The sequence below is a fragment of the Aptenodytes patagonicus genome, chromosome 10 (assembly GCF_965638725.1).
Source record: "Aptenodytes patagonicus chromosome 10, bAptPat1.pri.cur, whole genome shotgun sequence".
NCBI lineage: Eukaryota > Metazoa > Chordata > Aves > Sphenisciformes > Spheniscidae > Aptenodytes > Aptenodytes patagonicus.
In genome coordinates, this window is record NC_134958.1 from 1197636 (window position 1) to 1218289 (window position 20654).

Sequence of the window (20654 nt, forward strand, 5' to 3'; positions counted from 1 at the left end):
ACACAAAAGCCAGAAATATAGCAGCCTTTCCGCACAATGGGGGTGCCATGCTTGTGGCTAATAACATTTAATGCTTAGACGAGCAGACGGCAGCACAACGACTCTCCCCTCCACGTTTCCCTCCACCTCCCCTCCCCCAGACCCCTCCTGCCACTTGCTGACGCCATTTGCCTGGGACTGGAGGTGTCTGTGAGCTCTGAAAATTGGATCACAGGGATAGCTCTTTGCTGGCCCTGGTCACGCTGACGGCAAGACTCAATCGATCAATACTCTGTGTGACACTTTCAGAATTCATTGGAAATTATGTCCTTTTCGAATGACACCCACATTTTATCGGGGGCAGCTCCAACAGAAAAGCACCAAGTGTGTTTTTGCAAGATATGTTTTGTTAGTAAACTTCACTTTATTTGTAAGGTTCTCTGTATTTGGGATTTTTCCATCCCTCCCTTCAACCTCCCTTTTGAAGAGGGCAGAGATTTAATCTTTAAAGGTAGCTTTGTAGCCTGACATTTAGAGTGTGAGCCATTCCTAAGCCTGATGTTTATTATGACATATGGCCTCTTCATGTAAAAAAACAGTAAGCTTTGGGGGAGAATTCAAAAAGTAGCCTGAGGCTCATGGTACACAGCTAAAAACTGATTCACAATTTTATCCAAAATATTATGACCTCTAGGTAAAACTATTGCTCTGCTGTGGATTCCCATGAAACTACTTGGTGCTGCTATCTCGGAGCCAGTTCCTGTGGGTGGGACTACACAGGTCATTCAGAGCAACTCTTCAGAGCCATTAATTGCTCATGTTGACAGGCAGTGAAGAAGAATGGCGCTTGCAGCTGGAGGCTTCAGGGGTGAGATATGTAGAGAAGGAGAAATGGGGGAATCATTGGGAACCTGTTTTGAAGGACTCGCAGAGAAATAGGTAACCTTTCCATTGAATGTCAATATCGAAAAAGAATCTTTAGCCCTTATATTTTGTGACTCCAAATAGCTCTGGTTGCTAGAGGGGTTCAAATGCTGTGTACCTGGCATCCTTTGGGGACTGCACAGCTGGGACTCAGAGGATCCAGACTGGGGTTTAATTCTGTCCTTATCAAAACTAAAGCCAGATGTATCATTTGGACCTAGACTCGAACCCACCCAAAATGCACAGGAGGTTCAGCCTCGATCAACTCAGTGAGAAGAAAGGGAAAAGCAATTTCCCAAAATATAATTCTGTGTAATTTGGGATTTACAACATTCGTTGAGCTGCACAGTGTCTACAGCGTGGCAAGTCTGTGACCAGTTTAGCGTGTGGGTAGTCCTAAAAAGAAGTGGAAAAAAGAACAAGGCATCATTTGTGGACTTGAGACACGTCTGCAGAGTACAGGTGGGGAAGCTCATGGCACAAAAACAGTTAATGTGGGAAGATTCTTTCCAAAGATATTTTTGTGTTTTCACTCTGTGCACACGTCAGGCAGAAGAACTCGCTCTGCACTTCACTGCTGTGCTGCTGTAACGCGTGGGTTTCATCTAACTCTGGAGTAAAATCTTTCCTGGACTGTAACTGGTGCACCATTGCCAGTCCTGCACTGACTCTCTGCAGTGAATTTCACCAAAGTGAAAATGAACGTTGCAAGGTCCAAAAGTTGGTGATAGGGGGAAAGAGAATATCAGAGGTGGACTATGGACTTATTAATTTCTTTGTCTGGTTGCCAGGAAACATCAAAACTGCCATAAATTATTAGATAGCAGTTTATAGGGAAGTTTTCAGTTGCTAATCCTGCCCTTGTAATAACACCTAATAGCTTCATTTACTTTGTTCTTAAGGAATGCGACCTGGCAAATTGAATAACTACTATCTTGAATTATAACATGAGGCTTGAATGGGAAAAACTAGATATGGAGATCAGAGTGACTATTGCCTGTTTTTAAAAGTTAATTCCTGTAGCTCTGTATGCGGAAGTAACACAGCTTACTGGACAACGTATCATCTGAGCCCTGCACGAGGGATAGCACACTAAGCTGAAACTTCTGAGCTTTTAGTGCAAGGTATAGAGGCCAATGCTTCTAGTTCTGGTCACTGCAAAGTAAATGGAAGTTTGTCCAGGTGAGGATTTCGCTTGCTCTGGACAAGCATCCTCAGGCTAGAGGCAGCATCAAACTTCCTGGTCAGAGAGTGTTATAGCTTGTCCCTCAATGCAGCCGCAAAAGATGTGAGTTTAGTGTGTCCCCAGCCCTTAGTTTAACCTTAGTAAACTTTACTTTTAGCTCCAGAGATCTCTAATTCAACTCTTGCTGTTAGAGACCACAATAAATATTTGCAGAGTGAAGACTTGTGAACTATAACTATTAGAGCGTCTTCTCAAGAAAAAAAATAGTTCTGTTGTGACTGAAACTTGTGCGTCTCCCTTATTTGGATGCTCTGTTTCTGGTATGAGTTCCTTACTCGTTTTGCCTTAGTTGGTTTCTTACCAAGTTAACTTAAAGCAGTCTAAAACCCTGAAAAATAAAAGCATAAGAGTGTTTTCATGACAGGAGTCTGTACTGCAAATCAGTTTCTGAACCAGTGTAACTGAGACCAAAATACTCCTTGTAAACAAATGGGTGGTACTTCCCCATGTGAACACCTGGGATTGAAGTTCTGCTGGACTCCAATTTTGCAACGCCTTACATAAGACCTGGTGGGAAAATTGGTAGGGTGGAGTGATTGCACTGTGGCTTCACTATTAGAGTAGGCTGTCAGAGTTGCAGGTTTATAGTCAAACTTTTCTTTATAGAGAATTAAGAGTGATCTGTGGTATTTCTCTCTAATTGCTCAAATGGTCTGAATGCTGGTCATGGAGGCACCTGATACCCGAGCCTTTTATGAGGGGATTAATGAGCGTAAGTCTACAAAGGTCCCAAATGGGCTATAAAAACATGGGAGAGAGAGAATAAGCATCTCACAAGCATCCTGAAACCTCCAGCTCACACATAATTGTTGGGCAAGAGGCACCACGGTGTTTGTGGGAAGTGAACGGGCTTTGCTACTATTCTGGCATCAATTTTTTACTAATTCTCATTTATGGTTTTCTCATAATGTTCTTCCACCTGAACCATTCTTAAACTGCAAACAAGTACTTATTTTGTGACCGAGTGATTTGATAATGGTGTTCATTGCTGTCTCAGATGATCAGTTTGTGAGAAAGTTGGGTCACAGTTTGTGAGTCTTTGAGCTTTTAGTCCAGGAGTGTCAATAGTAGCACAAATCAAATAGAGCAAATACAACGTAGAGTAGAAGAACAGCAAGAGATTGAAGATGCTATTGTACTCGGGGCCTTTTAAAAATATTCAGGCATCTTGGAAGAGTCTGGTTTCTCGAGACAAGCTGGAGCATACAGGCAGATGGGTATCACACTGCATCTCCTCCACCCCCCAATGGTATGGCCGTCATTTCTCATACTTAAGGATAGCATCAGGAATTTCATTCCCAACCTATATCCAATGAAGCAACAGAAAGAAAACCTGACTAAACTAGCATATTCCTAAAACAGAGATATAAGAATGGCACATTTTGTTGCCAAACTGGCTGATTTCATAAAAAATAATTAATTTGGTGCGAGGTTGAGGTGAACTGGAACACACCACAGAGATACCATTGTGGTCCCTGCTTCCAAGCAGACTGAGAGAAATGGATTCAAAGAAATGCCGTGGATCTGCAACTCCTATTGACTTCAGTTTCTATTAAAATCAGGAACAGTTTTACTATTAGCTTAAACAGATTCAAGGTAAGGTTCAGCATAACAAAACAGGTTCTGCAAATATTTTCTTTATCATGACAGCTATATGCATTTTACATACTTTTAAATATTTAGACACTTATGAGCGCTAGAATCCTTAAAAGCTCCAAAGATAGTCTCAGTGAAAAATACCTTAAATTTCCTTATGGTGTGTCCTGTATAATTGATCAAAATGTTGTCAGCAAGGTGAAACTTTTAGCCTTAAAGTACAAGGAATCTTTCAGTCCTGCTGAGGTTTAATGAGTTGCGATTCTAAGCTGATTCAGCTCTTAAACAGTCTGATCATTAGTGCTGTATCATCTGTCACCTTTGGGTGATAATTAGAAAAAGAAAGTCAATAACAATAGTACATAACACTACTTTACCAAGATTTAAACAAGTTGTAATATTGTTGAACATCTATTGATGAGTCCAAATGTGCCACAGGCTATTGAGCACAAAGAGTGCTTTGATGTGATGTTTTCCATTATTAATTTGATGTGGTGGAGTTTGTAGAAGTGAGAACATTTGTTTTCATTTTATTACACGTGGGAAGAGACTGAGATACTTTACATATTCATTTTCTTTTTTCTATTGTTTATTCCACTAAAGCTTTTGAGGAACAAGCACAGAAGGAAAAAAAAAACAGGAAAATGATTGTTCTGACTCAGTTAATAACATTAGAGTGTTCGTTTACCATATCTCTGATTTGTTTTGATTTTTATTGATTTATTTGACCTCCAAAATATACATCCTATATGTATACTAGCAGCCCCTAGATGACGGGGAAAAATTTTAATGGAACTGTTTTTTCCCCAGAATAGAACAAGATCTTAGGAACTCACCGCAGTGATACAAACACGGGTCAGGATTCATTATTGCATTACTTTAGCAATCCGGATATTGGGCCTGATGTGTATGAGATACCCCAGTAATGCAGTGGTCAGTTATTGTTTCTTATTGACCACTTCCTCATTTGCCTGTTGGTTCTTCCTTTGGGTGATTAAACTCATTTGTAAAGAGCACAATTATGGAAATCTCTAAAGAGTGAGCCTTTTGGAGTCTCTTTTATTGCCTTGTTTTGTCTAATTAATCCCTTAATGAAAATTCCTTCTCTTCCTCTAAGTCTGTCCTTTCTATACTTTCTGCAACCACAATATGTTAACACTTTGGTCGTGGATCTGCAAAATGCAGTTTTGCTTTGCTGATGTTTTGCAGTGATTTAAACAGGAAAGTTGTTAAGCCAAAACTAGAACAATGTACACAAAATATCTGAGCATAAGAGAAATGCCTTTGCAGATTGACTGGGTCCTTTCAAAGAAACACAACTGAGACAAGCTGTTTTCATCTCAAGTCTGGAAATATCCGTATGCAGCACACTTGAAAGAAGGTCTAAATCTCTCAAACCTGCGAGGCATGTTTTTCCTTAGCAGTTAAATGAAGATATTTTACTTCTCCTCCCTCCTGTTTGGAAAGAATAATATCAGTCCTGCTTGGGAACCTGCAAAACATCAGATAGTCCTGGCTAAATCACACAGATGTTTTGTGCAATGGAATCAACAGCTGGAGTATGGGCTTCATCTTAGGGGTGAATGGCATCTAACAGCCATATCGCTGATTTAAATTCTAAGACACGAAACTAAACTCAAATGGTTCAGTTTTGAGATCCAGCTGTATTTGGGACAATAATCACCCCATACATCATCTCTTTTTCAAGGCTGCTCAGTACAGGAGCAACTGCAGCTAAGCAATTAAACAGTAACACACGATGTCTCGGGCTAACATTAATAAAACATTAAAAACAGGAATTGTTCATATAAAATATTGAGGCACTACATGGTGCCATTCTCAGTATGAGGTAGAAGCACTTTACACAGATCAATTACTTCCCTATAAAATGTAAAGGGGAGCCCAAGATGCAAATGTAAACCCAAGTTCAGCCTGGATTTTAAATTCTCCAAATATTTTTGGGACGTTTAAAATTTAGGGGTTCCCCTTCAGTTTCATCACTACTTTAAAACAAAACAATGCATTTCATAGGCACTGGAGAGAGGTGAAAGATAGAGTTAAAAGCTACTTGGTTCTTTCCAGTAGCTAAATATCCAGATTTAGTGAATGAAGATCAATGAAAAGCAGGAACTTGCATCAGTAAAATATAAACCATACAGTTTCAAGCTTTGGTTATCTACAAATCTCTGTGACACTCAGCCCGTTCACGTACACCTCTACACACAGAAGCAAGGCAGCACAATTGCTTCCTAGCACTCAGATCTAGTGAGTCCTATTTATTATACATCACGCTGAGACATTTCCCAGACAGGGTATCCACTGCTAAATGTGGCTGCAAAGTCCACTTCTTAGGCAAGGGGCAGAGAAATGTGATTGGGTTCTCCTCCTGATAAGTAAATTCTACATAATCCTCAGGGATGATAAAATTCGTCTAAAGTCCAGAATCTAGGTCAGATTATTGGTTACCTCTACAGCAGTTACACCAAGAATGAATATGGACCTCAGATTTGAAAACTTAAAATATTCTTTGACATATATAACTTTATTTTTTGTAAAAAAAAAAAAAAAAAATCAACTAAGTCTGTGAAAATGCACAGCAAACCCTTCATAAACCTGAAGCACCTCCATTTCTGTACAAGCCAGACTTAACGATCTCAAAATAAATGAAAACATAGAGTAATATTATTTTAATGTAAGAAGTGTTAACCTGTCAATGTACCCAGCATTAGATTATATGACATAGTAGCCTTCCTAATTATCGGGGGTGGGGGATCTTTACTCTCACATATCTCAAATTTGTATGCTCTGTGTCAATAAGCCATACAAAACTGATGACCCTTCTATTATTCTGAGCTCTAAACAAAGGATTCAGGATTACCTTTTGTACCAGCCAAACATTCTGCACCTGGAAAGCTTAGCTGAGTGCCAAGCTCAGCAGGCTGCAGGACGAGGAGCCGCCCTGGATGGGAGGCAGAGCGCGGAAGCAGGAGGGTGGCAGGGCTGCACACACCGCGCTGTGCTGACCTCCTTCCTCCCCGCGGCTTCGGCAATAGAGGACCAAGTTCGCCAGCTACTGCTTTACAGCTCTGTGTTTCGCAGGCCTTTCTGCAGTGGCTAAAGCTAAACCTGAATTTAAAACTGCTGTACCCGAGTGAAACTAGGCAAAACATCGCTTATGGGGCTGGATATAGGCCAGAATCCTTGGAAACCTGTTGCGGGATCTGTAATGAGCTCAGCAAGTTAATTCCCTTCGCATCAGTTGCCCCCTGACCCCCTCGCTGGAGTAGCACTGGGACTCGGTGCCAGGTAGCAGTGGTGTGCAGGGAAGAGCAGAGAAATGGTGTCTCGGGGACCTGCTAGAAGTTTCTCCCAGCACGCTGGGTTTTCTTGCATGGCTGAGCATCTGATGTTTCATCCTCTGTCTGCCTACTTGGTTTGTGAACCTGTAACGTTGGCTGGCAAAGCAGCAATACCAACGTAGCATTATGTAGCTTTCCAGATAAATGAGGGTTTATCTTATTAAGCAAATGTATCACGTGTATTTAACATTATTAAGATGAGTTGTTTTGTTTGTGTTTTTTGCCACTTACCCCTTTGAAAACCCACTGAAGGTGGTGCTTAGAGCCTGTTCTGTCTCATAAACTTGCCACCCAAATGTTATCAAAGGATCAGGTGGCTCCACGCACGTGCAATACACACTGCTGGTAGGGAGGAAAGGTTTTGACGCTGCTCACCAAGTTTCTGTGTGGGGGGCAGAGCCCTGCGGGCGCACGGGGACCCTCTGCGGCAGCGTGGCTCCAGCGGAGCACTCACCTTATTCCATTGTTGATTTGGGATCTTGAATCATTAATTAGATCATTGATTAGTTAATGCTTGTACAGTGCTCTCTATTTTCAGTGTTGCATAAGAAGTAGGAATCATTATCATTAGTAATAAACATTTGTTTATTGATGTTTGTACTCAAGCTATTCAAGTCACCTTCATGTTTTTCTGTTCTGCCCCATCTCTTCCTTAGCCCTCAGTGGGGCAGGGTTGGTCACATGTGAATTAAATGTAATTAGGCTGAAAGAATGATGATGAAAACTAATTGAAATTCCATCTGCATATTCCTACTCACACTTTACCCAGGAACTGCTCAGGCCATCCTTTTCCTCCGGGGCCAGCACAAGTGTGGGTCACAAACCAACTTTAAAAACTATAGTTTTTCTAAGTTCCATTACAAACTATTTGGCAGCTCCATTGAGGAACTGAAACAGCCTAAAAGTGACTCTCAACAAGTCTTTCTTTTTATTCAGAATAAATATATGTCAGTATGCAATAAGCAGCAACCCACTATCAGAGCGTTTTGTGGTTTTGCACAGATCTGTGTACTGTAGGAGGAACTTCTTCCCTTGTCTTGCTCCTGGTGTCCTTTTTGTTAGAGATCTTTCTTTTAAAACTATGTGAATTTGCAGGTAACATTCAGAAACCATTTCTTTTGTTGTTGTTTTTGTAGTTTTCCTTGTAGTTCATTGATTTGTTCAAACCAAAAACTCAAAGCCAACCTCTGAGGCTGTCAGCCTGTTTAGCTGAGGAGGAAAGTCCACCAACTTCTGTAAATAGAGATGATAGTATGTGGCCCAGCAGTCTGTTGTAACTTGGGGCCTGCCTGGCGAGGCTTTGCGCTCAGCCCTGGCTCCAAATAGCCGGGGGGCGCTGCCAACAGGACCCCTTCTCTGCAGCCACCTGGGGCAGCATGAGCAGTGCCGAGCAGCCGTCTGCAAATTGTAGTGCAATAGTCCTCACACCTTCTCTTTTATTGCTATATGTTCAAATGACTAGTGCCAGCAACACTTTGTAAAGCGATAAAGCACACTGCAAGGTCTGAAGACTTTCTTTTTTTGATCCACCTTAAAATCTGACCACTTTAAAAAAAAAAAAAAAAAAAAAGGTTGCCAATATTTGTACTTTGAAATTTTTTTTTTTTTTTAAAGGAGGTTAGAAATGCCAAAACAAAGTTTGACCAAGGGGTCATACCAAGAGGCCATTCTGTCACCCCTGGGCAAAGGGAAAGGCAAGAAAGCTGCTCTGCAGAGTGGGTGCTTATCGTAGCAATTGGTTTTGTTTTATTGTTAAAGATGTATGTGATACAGAGTAAAGCAGCTGGTGGAATGTCTTGCTTTTTGTGTTCATTTTCACTGGCTGGCCTTTGTGAAAGACTGCCATCACAGAAATGAAACCTTAGCACAGGTCTGGGGGCCGCAAGCATAGCGGCATCAGCATGGTTCGTTTCCCACTTCTGCCACTTTAGAGCCTTTCTCCTTGCCATTAGCAAACTTGCAAACCCCAACAACTGCCAAAACCCTCGAGGCAGATGAAAGGAAGTGGATCCATTTACTCTAAACCAGCTCTGTGACATTTTATGAAGAGCCTCTTAACAGATCCAACGCTAGGAATATTTTCATCTCTTCAGCTCAAGAATACCTTTTGAAGGCCAGCGGGGTCTATAAGTGGGACAGGGATTAATGTAATCCTTTCCCCTGCCCCATCTAGAACCTCTCCTGGAGAGAGCCTTATCTGCTCCCATCCTCTGCCATCAGCCCAATCCCCTTACTCCCCGCACAGGTTCTGAACAGCTTTGCTCTTTCCCCAAGGATTACATTTTTCTGTTATAATCAACACACCAAACGGTCCGCAAGAGTAACGTAGAGCTTTATGCTCTTATTTTGGAAAAACAATGTGTTATGATAAATCTTCTTTAAAAGTGGCCTATAACTCAACAGAAACTTTTATACTTACTTTCAAACCTTTACATTGATAGCTGTAGTTTCTATGACTACCACATAGTGGTATTCTGCGTTATTCCTCTGTACTGGTGATTCACAGGGCAGAGAATGAAGACATTTGTGATCCCTTCAGTTATACATCAGCTGCAGCTATTAAAACTCAAGGAAGATCATCAGTTAGTTTATAAAGCCATAGACAATGATGCTGTCTAATCCCCACCTCCAAACAGACAGGTTCTAGTGGTAACCAAGTGTACAGGCTTTTTACACATTATAAATAATGTACAACCCTGGGCTTGGACATAACTGTTTTTCTTAGAATGCCTTTTTCCTGGACTGCCTCTTCTTCTGCCTTTGCTGCAGATAAAGGGGAAAAAAGGGGAATTTCTAGAGATCTCAGTATAGTTCTTATAGTGCTTTTGCTTTTCTTTATTTATAGAAGTAGAATAAAAAACCTTGATATATATTTTCTAATACCATATATGAAAACTTTGTCAGCAACTTCACTCTTTTCTGGGCAGTGCATATGTGCTTGGAAATGTTTTTGTTTATTCCAGTTACAGCATGTACACTGCCCCTTAGAGTCACTCTGTGGGAAAGGGGCTCCGACAAAGGTATTTCTGCAAGCGCAGACTGCATTAGGCAGGGAAGCTCTGTTGAAAAAGGGCGAAACTGAGTCCGGGCAATTGTAAGATAGACCACTCAATTTAACTTGCACAGAAACAACTAACGTGAAAAAAAGAAGATTGCGTCTAAACACACAGAAACAGGTAGAGAAAAGCAAGAAGCCTGGGCAGCCTTCAGCCACCTTGCTGGCTGCATATTGCCTAGGACTGACTTCTTAGAAGCTCTGTTCTGAGAAAGATTGAAGAAACTCAGTGCAAAAAAGGCAGAGATTTGTCATGGAGGGAAATTTCAGCTGAAATATGCAGGTTTCAGTGTTGCACCAGTGACTGATGCCAGTGATACCCAGATTCCCATCAGTATAGTCAGGGCAAAGGCTGGTGTGCCATCTTCCAACCTTCCTACCAAAACGAGAGTTCAGGAAGACCTGGCTGAGATTATAATTTCATTTGTCTGTTCGCCTCCCACTTGCACCCAGAAGCCACAGGGACTAGCTGGCACCTCTGTGCCCTACATGCTGCATAGACACAGCATACAGGTATCACCGTCTTCAAAACTTCTCAGCCCAGCTCTCATATTTGAGCATAGCTAACAGGACAATATGAAAGAGAGCATCATTTTTCTGTGTCCTCATCTTTTGAATGGTGGTTTGGTCATTTTTAAATAGAAAAGGTGTTTATCCCACAAACAATTTTTATGCAGCAAACTGAATGCAAATAGTTTGCCTTCATTACATCTTTGCAGGAAGAAAGGGAATCTGTAGTGTCAGAGAAGGCTGTACAATACGTTCATTTGTCACGGAGGAAAAAAAAAAAGTCATATTTCTGACCCTTTAGCGTGTGTGCATCCAACCACTTAGGGCTGATCTTAGTGTCCCCTTCATGTATCGCAACTTACCCAAGAAACTTATCCAAAAAATTCAGGAGGCTACATCAAGACGGTCCATGTTGAGTATGTTGAGAATGTCAAATATCAAACACAACTTTGTTTTTAATGTAGACCAACACAGCTATGTTTCTGGCTTTATCAGAAATTACTTGGCTTCAAGGGATCAATTAGATTTGAAGTTCTCTATATTCCTACTGCAAGATGAAATAGGTTGTTTTTTTTTTTTCTTTGCATCCCATAAAGAAGTTAAAATCTGTGCAGACCCTTTTTCAGTAATCCTTGAAATCACATCTGTGACAGTTGAGGAATAAAGTTCAGTGAAAATTCACACAGCGAATTAAAAGCATATGTTATAAACTTAAAAGAAAGCGGATGTGTACCTATGTCCATAGCGAAGTGGAGAAATGCTGAGGTGTGTATCTGGAGGTTGACTCTCGCCTGTCAGTGGCTGGTAAATCAAAGCAGCTCTACCGAGGTCAGAGGCATAAAGGCGCAGTGGTGTCAGTGAAAGCCGAAACTGGGCCCACATAGCCCGTTAACTGACTTGGATAACAGAAAGTCCAAACTCAGAAAAACTCTCTAGTTTCTCTTTTTTTTTTCCTGATGTTGAACTTATTGATATAGCTCAAAAAACCAAAACTTATTCGAAGAGCTGTTTTACAGAACAAGCACAAGTAACTGCTTAAACTTGGGCCATTTCAGCTTTCTTAGAAGGAAATGAAGAGTCTTTCCAGGGTAGGAGTAACCCCAAACCAGCAACAACCATTCCTGTGATGTTTCATTTCTGTTGCACCATTTCAAGGTGCGGAGGCTGTTTGGGGAGGCAGGTCCCCGGCCCAAGGAGCAGGTGCAGCCACTGGGCAGTCTGTTGCCCTGGGGTGGCCGGGGGATACCTCCAGAGGAGACTTGGCGCCTGCAGCATTCTGCAAACCGGGCTTGCCCTGGCCTGGGGGGCCATAGCCATTTTCCAGCCATCCCTCTGCACGTCCCACCTTGCATCTTTTGGGAAAGTGCTTCACTGAGACTTTAGCTTTTCTTAGCTAAATGCACCAAACCCCACCACCACCTCCCCAGGTGTTTATTCAATGTTTATTTTGGAGGGACAAGTGGGAGAGAAGGAATAAGAAGAAAATGCTGACTCCTTCTCAAATCTGGAATTGCAATCTTATAACTGTCTTCATTTAAAACTAAATGGTTGTAATTTTTATGGATATACATTTGTGCTATATTGCTCTCCATTTTTGTTCAGTGTTAATACACCCAATCTTGCCCAAATTTGCATTCTGCAAACAATATGCTGCCAGAAGGTGTGTTTTTGATTGGACTCCTGTTCATCCTATTTTGTATTTAATATAACAGACTGTGTTATCCAGGAATATTCTCAATTCCACATGAATACCAATGAGTGTTTGTGTTTATTTGAGGTCAAATATTTCCTAGGAGCATTGCACTAAACAGAATATATATAAATGTCCAAGAAACTACTTTCAGGACCATTCAGATACTGTTTCACTGTGTCTTCCTTCACCAGGAAAAACCCAAGAGCCAAATGATGGGCACTCTCACCACAAAAGCAAGCAGAGAGGCGAGCTGGAGTGGGCAACAGCTGCCTCCTGCGTCGCTCTGCTCTTTTCCCAGTGGGCTGTGATGTGTGACGTTGTATTTCTATGTGGGTACAGCTGCTGCACAAATATGCTCATTGGTTGGTACAGCAGGGCAAGGAGTCAAGGCTTCAGTTACCTGTTGCCCCACACTTACCTGCCCTTGCAGGTAGCCACATGGCAGCCCTGGAGAGATGCTCTTGCTCCCTTGCACAATGACTGCCCTTCCTTGGCGCAGCTCCATGCCCTCCACCTCTGAATAATGATCTTGTTTCTAAAGTGGAATGTGTAATAGGGAAAAGGAGGTGGCCAGAACTCACATGAAGGAGAAAAAAGAGCAGATGAATCAATTTGGGATGTTCTTTTGATGCTCTTGCCCTCTATTTCCCTACTCTTCTTCCAAGCTTTCTGCAGTTATTTCAGTGTGAGTGCTGCTAGCCACATGGTTAAGATTCAGCTTGCAAAAATGTATGCTTGCAGCAAGGAAGACTTACCCTTTAACCTTTAGCAGTCATTTCCTCTGAAAAGCACAAGTTTCATTTTCGCTTACAGTGAAAAATGTGTGGAGGGGGAAGGGGAAGAGAACGTCATCCCTTTGTAAAAGAGCCGAATGGTCCTATTTTCATCCTCTGCACCAAACTTTTCACGTAGCTCTTTTTGCATTATGCAGCGTGCCCTCAGGAAAGAGATCTGGCAGAAAAAGCAAATGCAAACTCTCTCGTTAGTCTTGAAAGACCTGTTCTTGAGCATTTGGGGTCAATCCCCTTCAGCGGGTTCATTTTTCTTCATTGCAGTTTCATCAATTTGGCCATAAGCAAAAAGCAGGCTTTTTTTTTTTTTTTTTAAAAAAAAAGTAGTATTCGTTAAACAAAACTGAAAATTGCATGCCACATGGAAAAGTCAGGAAGGTAGAAGGAATTCCACATCCCTGCAATATATCCAAACGTTTTACAAATAATGTACTGTAGCATCAGCAGCCGATGGGGCTGTGCTTTCACCTGGCGTAAATCCATGTAACTCATGCTAGGAGTTCTAAAAACAGGACAAAGAAGAGATATTTTCACTTGAATGTCTTTTGCTCAAGTGCCTTTCTGCCTGGAAAATATGCTTTTTTTTCAGGTCTGACATGACTTGAAAGATGGGTAATAACATACCAGAACTATCAGCTTTATCGCAAGTCAGTGATTTTGAATTCAGCTCATCTTTCTAATGGTCAAAAATTGTTACCAAGAGAGAAAAGTTTCATTGCCTGTTTGTTTTAAGTGCAAGAGGAGGCCAAAACCCCCATCTCTGCTGCCTCCTGAGCTCTGTTCTTCCTCCTTGGAGGTTCCCCAGGCCAAGTGTTGTGTACGGTGATGGTGTGCTACATGATGAACTTCCACATCACCCTCATCTTTGCTGCAGCATTTTTGTGAGTAAAAGTGAGTTGTTTCTAGTTTTGTCAGTCTGCGTTCTTCCACAACAATCAAAATGGCTTAAATAAATCAACTTCTCTTCTTCCCTTAGCAAATTGTCCACTTTCAACTTGCCAAGTACCAAGGCCTGATCCTTTAGTTCAAAAGCATACGGGCTTCTCCTCTCCTGCAGCATGCCTGGTCTCACTGCTGCCTGGAGAAGGGCCGTGAGGACTGCCCTGCCCCACCGCAGGGTTGCAGCGATGGAGGGTGCCCCGTGCAGAGGCCCACACCCCCCATGCCCCAGGAGCCCTCCTCCAGTGGCACCGCAGCCCTGGGCCTGGCACCCCTGAGCCACTGTCTGCCTTCCCTGGGCTGCCTCCTGCTCCACAATGGCATTTCTGAAGCTTTGGTACATTTTTAAGGTGAGTTGTTAGTTGCCCACCTTCCTGTAAAAGCTTTTTAAATTATTTTTGAATGAAAAGTCCACGATCTCATGAAAACTTCACTTTCAAACTTTTTGTTCAAACAAGTATCGTCACATTTTCTTATTCGCACCAAAAGATGATCTGAATGGAGCCCCTGGTCCCCCGACTGCAAGGACACCACTCAGTCACCAGCCTCCTGTCACATACATACACATTTTAGGGACAGCAGCTCTTGTGACCTTTCTCAGCCCCCCCCTAAGCCCTGTTAAACCTCTGCTGTCTTTGTGGAGGTGAGCAGAGAAGGGAGTGTCCCCTCCCAGACAACAAAGGGTGCTGAAAACAATGCTGTTGTTGGTACCTTTCACGAGGGGTCATTGTATACCAATATGCATATAAACCACAAAATACCAGAAGAAATAATAAGATATCACAGTAAGCAAGATGAAGAGATTTGCCTGAAAATAAAAAGGTTACTGGTGAAATATGAATATGTGAGACATTCCCTCAATGTATTGTGAACTGAGAGAGAAGTATTAATTCTTGCAATCTTTTTTTAAAAGGAAAATGCCATGAGTTAATTCTTTTATTAAGGTAAACATAAATGAGACGGTTGTATGGGATAAAGGTGTAAAGGAGGGAGTCGGGTGTGTGAGAACGGAGAGTGCATAATGTACTAGCATCAGCAACACAGCCTGATGGGTGAAGGCTTTTATACTACCTCTCTATTGATAGGTATTTCAACCCGCAGTAAAACACTGCTCTTGACACTCATCTGTAGGGAAAAATATCCACGTAGTCTTTGCTGTAGGACCAATTAGCCTGTGAAAGCAGTTGCGGGGAGGGGGGAGGCGCGGGATATAAATGCGGGATGCATCCACACTTGATTACTCTAATGAAATGTCCATTGATTCCTATAGATTAATGTGAGAAGAACGGCAGCTGCGGAGTGGCTAACACCTCTAGGTCAGCAGCTCTGTGTGTGTGTGTGGGTGGATGTGTGTAATGGAGGGGGTAGCGCACAGCCAGACCAAGGTAGACAAGAGAGGGTTAGCCTGGCTGCAGAGGGAGAGGTGGCCGAGGTGCGTGGACGTGACAGCCGGTGACGGAGGGAGATCTGCGGGAAGCCGTGGAGAGGGGCTGCAGGGACAGCACGGTTCCTCCCTGCCTCGCTCGCTGCCGCTGCCCCTCGCTCCCGTTTGACTTTGCTGTAAGGCAGGCTGAGCTCACAGGTCATCTGTTTTTGTTAGATTAATTTGATTCAGCATGTAGGAATAGAGGGCTGAGCGGGCTAATGGCTCTCTGCAGGTGACATTGGGAATGGTCAGCGCTCGCGTCCTCCTCCCCCATCCCTGTGGCTGAAAAAGAAAAGTCACTGGCGAGGGGCTCCCTCTGTGCCAGGGCTGCCAGCAGCGACACGCTAACCGGGGCATCCTGCACCGCAGCCCCCATGCCCGGCACCACCTCGCTCCAGCGATTCCTTTGCGTCTCAAATACAAATCCCTTATCTCTTGCGCCATGTCATGTAGAAGGACTTAATTACGATAAGGGGCGAGGGATTTGCCGAGCGACTGCTGTGCTTGGTGCAACACTGTTTTTATCGTGCAGGGAATAGAGTTACTGGGGACCCTGCCATAATTGTCACAAAAGACGCACTGTATCCTCTCGCATGGCAATTCTGGTGTTTTGTCATCGAAGGTGATGTACGGGTGGAAACCTGCCTCCCATGCAAGGGAAACCCAGAGGAGCAACCCCACAGTGCAAGATCGGAGCTGTAAATTGCACTGAGGGAAGAGGCTGATGTGAAAATATGAAGGGGTAAAATATTTAGGCTAGGATTCTAGAAATGAAATTTCAGATAAAACAAAAATATGTCTGAGCCAGATTCTCGCTGGGATAGCATCCAACGGTTATACGGGTTGTCTGGTTCCTCTGGTCACGATAGAGGAAAATCTGGCTCTGTTACTTATTACTGAGGATGAGGAGTCTTGTAGCTGTATTGCATTGTGAGGAGAGTTTGATGTCTTCAGTTAAGAATGCAAAATAATTAGACACATTGTGGCTGTTATTTCAGTTGTTCTCAATGCACGTTTTACCACATCATTGTAGTACTTAGGAATTCAACCTCAGCCAAAAATTTAAGAAACAATGTTTCTTAGCAATATGTACAAATGGGGTCAGGCAATTGCAAGACCCACGCGGCACTGCAAAGATCAGGGTCCCCCGGGAAGTGCAGGATCTGACGGTTGGGTATTAAAATTCCTGCTGTATCTTACTAACTCTGGGGGAAAGCTGGATCCTAACTCTAAATCATGGCTTTGAGTAACCTGCTACTGTTTTGGCAGCAGTTATGTCAAACGTCCAAAACTGATGCTAAGAGATAATCTGTTCTCTGGTAAATGCGTATTTATGCAAACATGGGCAGAAAAAGGTCAGAGTCTGGTATCACGCAGAGGTTTCTGCAAGGCAAGCTCTGCCCCAGCCACACCAAGGGCTCTCTAAGCTCCCTAAGTGGGTGCTGCTGCCACTTCTTCCCAAAGGCTGTCGAGCTCTCTCAGCTGGGCCCAGCCCTGCCAGCACCAGGACTTCAGCCGAGCCTGGGCAATACTTAGCACCTCCGGCTGCGGGACTAATCCTGTCTTTGTGCAATCAAGTGACAAAACTTTTCATCGCCATCTGCATAATTTGTCCCTGAAAGCACAAATACATACAAACACATGGTGTGCAGGCTGCAGTATTTCCCCAAGACTGCTCTATAACCGCTTACACCTAACAAGCCCTGCTCCTTCTTGGCGGAGGCACACACCCCAGTGGAGCCGATGCCCAGGGCTGAGGCTGTGTCCCACCTGTGGGCCGTGGCCACAGTGTCCCCAGCCGTCCTGCCTGGCAAAGGGCATCACGGGTGGGCAGGAGGGAGTCGGCCTCAGTTTGCGGCGCTGACCTTCATTGCTGCAGCCAGACCTACCCAAAAATGCTGCCATCTCCTTTGATCACCATAAAATACTGGCTTTTAGTTGAAAGTTTTCACTTCTGTCTGTTCAAGAACATGCTTATCAATGATTCCTCTTTTTAGTTCAAAATGTTTATTTCTGTTATACTAGTATTTTAATTTTATGCTTTTTCCTGTAGAAACACCTTGCTTCTCTCGGATAAACTGTATCCGAGCAAAGATTTTGTCATGCCACTTTCCCCCCTTTTCCAGAATGGCAGGACATATAGCGTGCTGTCAGTGTAGATGCAATGTGTATAAGGAATTAAAATGCAGTGCCTGGTTACATTTGTCTGCTCCAGTGCACAGGGTGCATGCGTGTGTGCAGGCGTCCGTAGTGGCAGCCGGGGCATTGGCAGCGGCGGCGTGGGCTGTCCCTTTAAGCCTGGCTGGTGTATTTTTAGAAAGCATAAATAGGCTGCGTTCTCCCACTTGCTTACTATCCAAGACATAAAAAGGAAGGGCTTTCTGCTTTCTTCAAGTCTCCTTCCCCTGCTGGCACCATATAAGTCTGTCTTTTAAGCAGTACAGGTCCACAGCTCTTTTTTTTTATTGAGAAGCTGCAGAACTCTAACCGGTGGTTCAATAAATTGTATTACATCCCCTTCGTACTGAATGCCCTACAAGCTTTGGCTTTCCATGTGTAATTGCAAGCTGTTATTAGCCCAGAGCTTTGTCCGTTACTGTGCCACACTATTGCTGAGCGGTCAATTTTTTTCCCCTGCCATTTCCTTTGCTCACACCATGCTGACCACGTTGGCCAGGGGCTGCCCGAGGTTTATAGTGCAGCATTGATTTTTCTTTTCTCTCAATACTGACAGAATCATAGATCCAAGGCAAATAAAGAAATGCATTCTGTGGTGATGAAATGTCTTTCGTTCAGCCTGGATTGAATCAAAGGCCATCACAGAAATGTTCTACTCTAAAATGCTAGTGAAGCTTAAGGCATTGTTGGAAAATGAATTTTCCATTTTCTTAGCTGTAATTTGGATTCTCAAATCACTGTGCTAAAAATAATCAGATAAAATTGAATATAGACTACAAGCCTATGTAAAATGTTATTTGTTAGGTTTTGCAAGCTGCTGCAGCTGATATGAAAAGAATCTGGCAATAGATCAGAAAAGTAATTGCTTAGGTGGATTTCTAGTAAGTATGTTGCATTACTTTGGATAGCAAGGTATAAAATGACTGCTCTATAATTCATACAAACCATGGTAAATAACGAAACCATAAAGATACATTTTGCATATCTACTGGAGGGAGATATTTCTAGTAAAAAAAAAAATCATCACCTTATACCACCTACACCTCAGTGATGAGTGGTTTTGCTTTTTGTTTGCGGATGTCGAAGGACTTTTTTAGATGGGCAAGTGTCATTGTCCCTGTTATACAGATGGAGAAATAGAAACAAAAAGAGTCTGTGGGGACAGAGTAAAGTCACACAGTGAATCTCTGGCAGGGCCTGGAGGAGAACTTTGATTCTCAGAAGCTTAACGCCATTTTTAATGCAAAATAAAAATAGCCATAATTTTCATGACCTATGTGGTAAGGGGTCACCCCATATGATGCCCTCACCACCACAGGCTGTTAGAGACCAGAGGTGGCCCCGGTCTGCACGGTTGGCTGTGCTGGCACAGGACTTCAGCTGTCCATAGAAAGGGACCACCTTTACTAATTTTTAGGCAAATGTCATTTCTCATAACACAAAGCCAGCTTAGTAACACAGACCTGTCATCTTGGAAAACAGAAGACAGAACTACATGTTAAAGATTTCCCCATATTCTGGGCTTTTTTTTTTTTTTTTAATCCCTGCCCTTCCCCCCCCCCCCAGTATTATCAAGGCTTATGACTTAACACCTGGTGTATGTGGCCATTAGAAATTTAACCCAATGTGACATCGAGGACATCAATACTTTCTTCCTTGAAAAAACAAGTAAATTGTGCAGAAAGACTGAGCAGAGGATCCTTATGTCCTCTCCCTCGCAGGACGTGGCGCAGTTCCCTCTGTGGCCTTGCAAAGGTAAAGCCCCAACTTCTACAGGGTCCCAGGTAAATGTTACCTTACCTGGCAATCCAAAATGTCCTCTGACGCCACACCTCAGGGAGATCACACATGTTTCAGTGAGAAGTTAGCAAAAAAAACCCAAAAACACAAAACCAGGGAAAAGGTACCCAGAGGATGGAGTGAGTGGAGTATTTATAAATGAAAATAACAGATGGATTCAACAAAGTTAAAACTACAAATTGAAAAAATAAATGTATTTAAATGTAGCCCTTGAGCAACATTGCATTAATTCCCTAGCTTTGGACCTTCCTTTTTCTCCTTTCTTAATGACTACACATGCAATATCAATGTGTACTGTTTACAGCTATTCCTTCAGCATCACATTCCCAGCAATGCGCAATAGGTCTTTACACTGCATAACAAATCAGATTATTTTTCTTCACTGATGATTCAAAAAAAATTCTAAAAAAAAAAAAATTAAAACCTTTTGGGGTGAAATTCAGTGTTTTATTCAACCTGAAATGCTTCTGAACTTTTTTTTTTTAACTCGAAAGACCACTAAGAAACTAAATATGTTAAAATAGAAAATCTGTCAAATTTTAAAATCCACCCCCAAATTGTGCAGGAATTTTCCCTACAAAATTTCTCAAAAGGTTACAGTGTGACTGAATCTGCATTATTCACTGTAAAAGACTTTGTTGTACAAAAGCTATGTGGCTTTTGTTTGTAATTTTTAAGAACGCTCCACAGTGGAAACAAAATCAGGGTTAGCTCCCTCCCATTTGTCTTCCCAATTTGATTCTCCCCTAAGGTTCAGAAATGCATTACTTTCTCTTCCTCCCATTTTGTCCCACTCCAGCCTTGTGGTGTTCAGTAATACGTAAAACTGTAGCAAAGAAGGCTCTGCAAGTTGACCTGAAATCAGCTGCAAACTGGCTCAAATCCTGGAAAACGTAGATCTGTCTAATGATCTTCTATATTGGACCTGCAATGATTTTCAAGTCTTGTACCTGCCGTGGGTATCATTATACAGTTGTCATAACCATTCCCTTTTAGGTAAACCTTTTTTAGACCAATTAACTCAGATCTTTTGCTTGCTGGTGTTCCTGATGCAGATAAAGGATAGACCTCAGCAGTAACAAAAATGAGGGACTACTATTTAGGTGTGTGGAAACCTTCAAAATTCACTTGCCAGGATTTTTGACAGCAGCAGATTTG